Source organism: Geotrypetes seraphini, chromosome 5 (genome assembly GCF_902459505.1).
Source record: "Geotrypetes seraphini chromosome 5, aGeoSer1.1, whole genome shotgun sequence".
Classification (NCBI taxonomy): domain Eukaryota; kingdom Metazoa; phylum Chordata; class Amphibia; order Gymnophiona; family Dermophiidae; genus Geotrypetes; species Geotrypetes seraphini.
Window position 1 is genome coordinate 63,052,558 of NC_047088.1, and position 8,093 is coordinate 63,060,650.

Here is an 8,093-nt window from a genome sequence, read left to right on the forward strand (position 1 = left end):
CCAGTCGGGTTTTCAGGATTTCCCCAATGAATATGCATGAGATCTATTAGCATACAATGAAAGCAGTGCATGCAAATAGACCTCATGTATATTCATTGGGGAAATCCTGAAAATCCGACTGGACTGCGGCCCTCGAGGACCGACATTGGACACCCCTGCTCTTGGTGAACAGAAATCCAAAGGAGCCATATGTGCTAGAGGGCAAGAGACTGATAAGCACAGACAGAGATGATAATGTTGGAAGATCTTAAGACAATAAAACAATTTGACAATACTAGAAGGATGCTAAGCTGCATAGAGGCATAACCAACAGAAACCAGGAGGTGTTATGCTCCTGAACAAGGGGAAAGCGACTTGTACACCGCCTTTGTGTTGTTCTACAACCACATTCATAGCAGTTTACATACAGGTACTTCAAGCATTTTCCTTATCTGTCCCAATGGGCTCACAATCTATCTAATGTACCTGGGGCAGTGGAGGGTTAAGTAACTTGCCCAGGGTTGCAGGGAGGAGCGTGGGTTTTGAACCCACAACCTCAGGGTGCTGAGGCTGTAGCTCTAACCGCTACACCAAGTCGTGGTGAGGTCCCAATTGTAGCATTATGCTCATTTTTGGAAGCTGTATTTTGCTAAGAACATAAAAAGACTTGAAGCAATTCAGAAGAAGGTGACACAAATGGTATGGGATTTGCACCAAAAGAAATATGAGAAGAAAGCGGAACACTGAATATGTACTATACAGTATACCTTAGAAGAAGGAAGGGATAGGAAAGATACGATACGGATCCTTAAATACCTTAAAGGTATTTATACACAAATATTGTTTTTCAAAGACAGAGAAGCAGTAGAACAAGAGGACATGAATGAAAGATTAGGTTCTTCTGGATAATTTTATTTTTGTTAATCTTCTCGGGAGTCCATACGTTAGGTGATCAATCCATTCCCATGAATCAGGTTTTGCTGAAGTGTGATATTTACAACTTTCAGCACCTCCCACATTGCCAGTGGAGTATACGTCCCAAAGCAATTGAGCTCCACTGGAATAGAATACAAAGAAGGAGTATGGGAAACTCCCTCCCCCCTCCCCCGACATTGTGCAGTTCTGTTCTGCTCTGTAGTTTAGAAAAATAATTAGAACAATGATTAAGTGATTAAGAGGAATTTAAAGCATAGCAGCAATAGAGAACCAACTTGCTGTGGGCAACAAGCACTAACATCAAAGCAGCCAGAGGTTAAGGAATATACATGATTTCCTCAGGATTAGTCATCTGGCTAACAGAAGAAGAAATCCAGGCCTGGAATCTAGACATGTCAGAGGCAGAAAAGCAGGCATAAGAGCATATACTGAGGGCGTGCCATACAGACTCCAGTAAAGACTAACAGAAAGAAGATTATCCAGGTAAGAAACTAATCTTTCATTCTGTTACATCTCCCAGGAGTCGGCACATTAGGTGATGTAACAAAGCAATGATTGATATCTAGGGTGGGACAGAAGAGCCTGCCCACAATACAGAGGACCCAAAAGCAGTGTCCTTTTGAGCTGCCACATCTACTCTGTAAAACCTAGTAAAGATATGAAGAGTAAACCAATGTGTAATTAAACACTGGAATTCGTTGCCTGAGAATGTGGTGAAATCAGTTAGCTTAGTGGGGTTTAAAAGAGGTTTGGATAATTTCCTAAAAGATAAGTCCTTGGGGCTTGGAGAAATCCACTGCTTTCTGGCATAAGCAGCATAGAATCTGTTTGCTAACTGGGATCTAGCTAGGTACTTGGGACCTGGGTTGGCCACTGTTGGAAACAGGATATTGCGTTTGATGGGCCTTCGGTCTGTCCCAGTATGGCAATTCTTATGTTCTTATCATCTTATGCTGCTCTACAAATCTCTGCAGGAGGAACTGCCCAATAAAGAGTTGCGGAGGACAGAAATCCTACCCATCCCCGCCCGTATCCTCTCCGTCCCCACTCATCCCTGCCAGGATCCTCTCTGTCCCCACCCATCCCCATAAGGAATTACCTCCATCCCCGCCCGTCCCCATAAAAAGCAACAATTACTTCTGACAGGATCATCAATTCCACAGTTTCTTTTGTGTTTGCGCTGCTGTTTTCCTTGTGGAATCTCTTTGGTGGAACCCTTTTTTTGTTTTCTGTTCAGGTAATTAACTTATAAACCCCCTCTTTTACTAAGGCTGACATGTCCATTATATTATATGGACGAACCCTGCTTCCAAAGCCTTCCATCCCCGTGGGAGTCCCGTGGGCCAGAGGGGGGGTCCCCGTGGGAGTCCCATGGGTTAGGGGGATAGTCTCCATACCGGGAGGTTTAATGCCTTCTTTTCTGTTCGGCCCGGTCGAATACGACTCTGGAGGTTGCAGGCTTATATTATCTACCAACCAGTGACTGGTTTGCTCTCTAATGCTTTGTATCTTATTTGGGTTGAGCTCCTTCTGTATAGCATGTAAGTAGCTCTGGCTCGTTTGTGTGGGATAGTAAATAGCAGCGGTAGAAGTTCATTGTACTTGTGGTTTCCTGTTGCATGGGGGAAAGCTACTTTCCTAGTGACACCGGTCAAAATGTGAAATTTATCGGGGGGAGGGGGACTGCTGGGGTGGGAAGTAATGCGTGGACTAGGTCTAGTCCTGTTTTTGAGATCCTCTAGGACAGTGGTCTCAAACTCAAACCCTTTGGAGGGCGACATTTTGGATTTGTAGGTACTTGGAGGGCTGCAGGAAAAAAAAATAGTTAATGTCTTATTAAAGAAATGACAATTTTGCCTGAGGTAAAACTCTTTATAGTTTATAAATCTTTCCTTTTGGCTAAGTCTTAATAATAATATTGTAATTTATAGCTAAAGAGACATATGATCAAGAAACTGTTTTATTTTACTTTTGTGATTATGATAAATAAACCGAGGGCCTCAAAATAGTACCTGGCGGGCCACATGTGGCTCCCGGGCCGCGAGTTTGAGACCACTGCTCTAGGACAATCACGTAGGGTTTAATGCCCAGTAGCATTGAAATAATAGCAGCTCTTGCAGCCCTGTAATCTCCGAAGTTATTTCTTTCAAATTGAAAGACGTTCCCCTGGTCATAGAACACAACTTTGTGGCAGTATTTATTTTGAACATCAGTGTAACCAAACTAGAAACTGCAAAGCTAGTAACTGTTTATATCGTAAACTGGAATAATTTTGTAGTCCCCACCCCCTCATATCTAGCACAGAGTCCATCATGACTTTTATTTTGTTTCAGTACCATTATTTTGGAAACTCCTGCAAACAGTGAAATACAAAAATAAATACATAACTAAAGAATATCATACCCCCCTGATGCTGCAATATGAGTTAAATATAGTTAATATTTGTTCTGTAATCTTAAAACCACTAACTTAATTAATGTACTTTAAACAGAGTTTCTGGCCTTTGCTTCATAGCAAGTTAAAATCAGATTTTGTATGATCTCTGCTTTCTCCTTACCCTTTGAAGGAGAGCAGCATGTTTAACCTGTGTGCACATTATTCTGATCTCTGACCTCATACAAGTCTGGTAAGATTACAGGGCCATAAGCCAAAGCATTTGAACATCAGACTCAGACCTGCAGAAGACCTATTCAAAAGTAAGAAGTGCTGCTTTTCCCTTTTGCCAGTGGGAAGGAGGAAAAGTAAATTTGGGGCACTCTTTCCTTCAATAATACTGGTAATTGAACAGGATTTTTTGAGGCGGGGAGATGAAGGCTGGATTATCCCATGAAGTCAATATCCTATTCCTAAAGTATACTTAAACACATTATCACAGCCTGTTATTGGATCTTATACAAAAGTCAGTGTTGCATGCAAGGTAATTGTTGTATGTAGGAATGTCCCACAATAAACACACACGCAATCTTAGAGTCAGGAGGAGACGCTCCAAATGAATGGTCTCTCCCTCTTTTTATTGAGAATCATATCTCCATTAATTGCTTAGTTAATGCTCTACAAGGTTATGATGTCATAATGCATTTACAGTGAGGATTAAACCATTGTTTATCTATATCATGTGTCTTAAGGCTACTATCTCACATGACATATGAATACATAATAACAGTTACAATAAAGTGAATCCCAATGTGTACATTTCTGATATGTCTCAAATCTTACTATGGCATGTGACAGTCCAAAGGTTATAATGCATGCTTCTTAAGCTCTCTTGATTAGCCTTGCTCAGGCAAAGTCTGATTGTTGCCCATATAAGGGATGCTTAAACAAGATAAGAGAAAAAGGGTAAATGTATGGTCAGGTTAATATGTGGCCAGAGTCAGGGATGCCTTAGCCTTCTGCTCAAGGTGCAACCCTTGCCCTTGCTTAGAATATATACGTGGCAAGAGGGAGAGGGAGAGGAAATGAGAAACAGGGCCTCAGAACCAAACCCAGGCCTAGATCCATACACAGGCCCAGATCCGCACACAGGGCCTAGGTCGGTGTGCCGACCCGGCCTGCGCTCAGAACCGCCTGCGTGCGGACCCCGCCAGTGTTCTGATGCCCTGGATCAGAACTTATCAGATCTCCATCCCTACAGTTGTAGACACCAGAAAGTCTCAGATTTCTTTACTGTATAGACTCAAATATAACCCTAGATTTTGGGGCTTAGAAATGGGGGTCTTGGTTTATATTAGTCTCCCCCTCTCAGACCCATCACAGGCCTCTCCCCGGGCCTACCTTAAGTCCTGTACTAAAGGTGGGCAAGAGCAAGCTTCCCTATGCTCAAGCCCTTTGCAGTCTCACTAATCAAAATGGCTGATATGAGTCTCCACGGTAACCTCACAAGACTGCTGTGAGTTTGGTTTATATTTGAATCAACCTTCCCCCCTTTTTTTTTTTTTTTGGAGGGGGGCCAGCAGGTTACCTCTGTTTATAATTTGAGGTATAATAAAAGGAAGAAATAGGACAAGATTATAATGCTACTACATAAAGCACAGATTCAGTCCAACCAGTTTCATGGTATAAAAACCAGCAAATCTGTGGCAAGACATGGTAATTGCCCCTTTGCAACTTTCACCTAGACCCTGCCAGCATACTTGTTTGGGGGGTGTTTTGGGTTGGGTTTATTTTTTCTAAAGGGATTTTGTGTAGCTTGCCCAGTATCTAGATCAATGTTTTTCAACTTCAAGCCCAAGTTCCCCCAAGTCTAACAATATCAATAGAGTACCCCTTCCAAGCTCTGCCCAAATCCCACCCTCCAAGGAGATCAGCATGAGATTATTTAGTGTGTTTTGATTCATGCGATTTCTCAAACATAACTTGATCCTTTTAAGGGCAGAAAACCCCCTTTCACATTCAGCTGTGCTCACTGGGATCACTAGCCCAATATGAGCTAGTTTGGCTAAATTTTGGAACGACTCTTTGAGCTCTGATGTTGTTGCCATTTTCAGTAAAATTTGTTTTGGATTGAAGTCTTAGTATGATTGACTTCTGATCATTTTTGATGCAACTGTCCATTCTTGCCTGCTACTTTCATATTTTAAAATTGGACGGCTACCATTTTTGGAGTAATGAGCAAAAAGAATTTCAGCAGACTCACTTGAATCGTGAGTTTCTGCATTGAAAACTTTTGAAAAGCTGGAAATAATTAGCATGTCAGGGAATCTTGCATCTAGGTGCTTGACAACTGTCTCTAGGTATTTATCATATATTGCAATTTTGAATACCATTATATCACTCTATGTATAGACAATGCGGAGATCTGACCATTCTTCTGCCAGACAAAGATGAAGGCTTTGAAAATATCTCCCAGGAATGTCTTTCAACTGCATGATGGACAATTTTGTAGCGAGCAAAATTGGCTCAATTTCGGTAAGATTAACATCTTGCCTTTGCCAAGCCTTAGATAAGTTGGACAACAAAGGTAATACATCTGAAAGCATCATCAGAGAGGAAACAAAATTGTACGTTTTAATACATCTGCTTAATCCTTCAGTGTGATGTCATTTCGTTCAGTGGCCTCTCTTTCCAGCGCAGCTATGACACTCATCATGCACTGTCGTAGTTACTGTACTGCAGAGGCATGAGACAGCCATCTAGTGTCACTGGCCATTTTCAGCTTAATCTGGGGAATGTTCAGAATATTTTGCATTTCTGTTAAACCAGCCATCCTAACTGAAGAATTTTGGAAGAAATAGAACAGCTGTCTTAAGATATCATGCAGTTTTGTTAAATAAGGTATGGCAGCTGCTGCTTGGGCACTTGCAAGGGCCAATCGATGGTTTACACAGTGGCAGTTGACCAAGAGTCCAGATGTTTTATCTTTAAGCAGTTTTGCCACACCTTTCTGTTTCCCAATCATAACAGCTGCTCCATCTGACCCTAGTCCAACCAGATTAGCAGTTTTCAAGCCTAGTATGTCCATAGTCTCACTCAGTGTGTTGGTTATAGTCTCCGCTTTGCCATCACTCATATTGCGGGTTGATACATAACTAATTTTGACCTGTTTAGTGACCTGGCAAACATATTTAATGTAAATAATTAATTGTTTTACAACTGAGATGTTTATGGTTTCATCACACAGAATACTGGAAAAATTTTCAGCGTGCATATTTTTCAGTATGTTAGACTTTATTCTGATGCTAAGACATCCAGCAGCTCTTGCATTATTCTTTCTGAGGTGTAATGGACATTTTTACCAACATTGAGATGTTGTAAAAAGGAACAACCCATTTCTTTACAGTGTTCCAACAGCTTTTCAAACAACGTTGTATGTGATAACTCATTTTTTGCCAACCAATACATGGATCTTAAAGCTCCCACAAAGGCATTTCTCTGTAAGTTATTTAACATAGATACAGATCTTTCAATTTGACCGATTCCAGTTTGTTCTAGTACACGCTTTCCTAAAAAATCAGAAGACTTTTTTCATGGTCCAGCAAGCTTTCTTTTCGAATTCTTGTGCATGGCACATTTACCCAAGGTAACTCCCTCCTTGGGAGGTGTTTGTTTGAATATTTCATGCACAATGAGCACCACATACCATTTTCTTTGACCATTAGCCAATCAAACTCTTTAAACCATTGTTTGTTTATGCCGGATAAGCGGTGCTTAGATTTATCAATTGGCAGAGTGTGTGCGGAAAAGATTTCCCCTGATGGACCAGCCTCTGCAATGTCTTTGTCTGAAATTGCCACATCAGCAGTTGACGCTGCACCTTCATTGGTTTGTGGCGTCTCTTTTCTGAAATAACTGAGCAGTGTTGTTTTCTGAACACTTTTTTTTACTCATGTTGGTAAAATGAAAAGTACCTATGAATAAGACTTTTGAGTGTTAATGTGGGAGCCTATTGGTTATTCAGTGCACACTTACACTACGGCAAAAAAAGGAATGGCAGATGTGTCACTTTAACAGGAACCAGTGAGTGCTACAAGGATTTTTATTTTTTGCTCATCTGGGCTTAACCTGCCCCAAACACTCTGTGATGAAAGAAGAGGGAAAGGCACAGCCAAGTCTGGCCCTGGACTCTTCCCCCCCCCCTTTCTGGAGGACCTACTGCTATTAAATATTTCTATAGCGCTCTCAGATGTACGCAGCGCTGCAGAGTCACAAAGAGGGAAGTCTGGCCCTGGACTCTTTTTTTTCCCCCCTTTCTGGAGGACCTACTGCTATTAAATATTTCTGTAGGTCTACCAGACCTACGCAGTCTACGCAGGCTGCACAGAGTTAAAAGTAAGAAAATAGCCTCTGCTTGAAAGAGCTTACAACTTTTTTTCTCTCCAAAAATACCCTGCTGAAAGCACAGAGGGAAGTTAGAACTAGAGAATGACACGGGGAGCGATCCCCGTGGGGAACTGCGGCGTGGCTGCGGGCTATGGAGACTCCATAGCTAAATCACTGCAGACACGGGGACAAAAGTTTTCACCGCCTGCAAAAACGGTGAAAAGATTTGTCCCCGCAGGCAAATGTATCCCCCTTCTACATACCGCGATTTACCGGGTCTTCACCGTGTGTTCGGTTCATTTTGGGACAGGTGTCTGATTTTTTTCCGGCAGCCATGCTTGTCGGCCATATGGTCTCCTCCAACTCATCTCTCTCCACCCGACTTGCACATTGCCTGACTCCGCCCCCTTCAATATTCT

The 8,093-nt window shown here is 42.0% G+C and overlaps 1 protein-coding gene across 3 annotated transcripts in view; it reads right to left on the reverse strand.

The window, feature by feature from the left end:
• Positions 1 to 8,045, reverse strand: part of LOC117361648 (probable G-protein coupled receptor 34) — a 36,783-nt gene extending 28,738 nt beyond the window's left edge. The window contains exon 1 of one of the 3 annotated variants that reach the window (XM_033947281.1): positions 7,948 to 8,045. The gene's annotated coding sequence lies outside the window, so the exon portion shown is untranslated. Of the gene's footprint in view, positions 1 to 7,937 lie in introns of all 3 variants that reach the window. The other 2 variants (XM_033947279.1, XM_033947282.1) reach the window with 2 other exon arrangements.
• Positions 8,046 to 8,093: the final 48 nt, after the last annotated feature.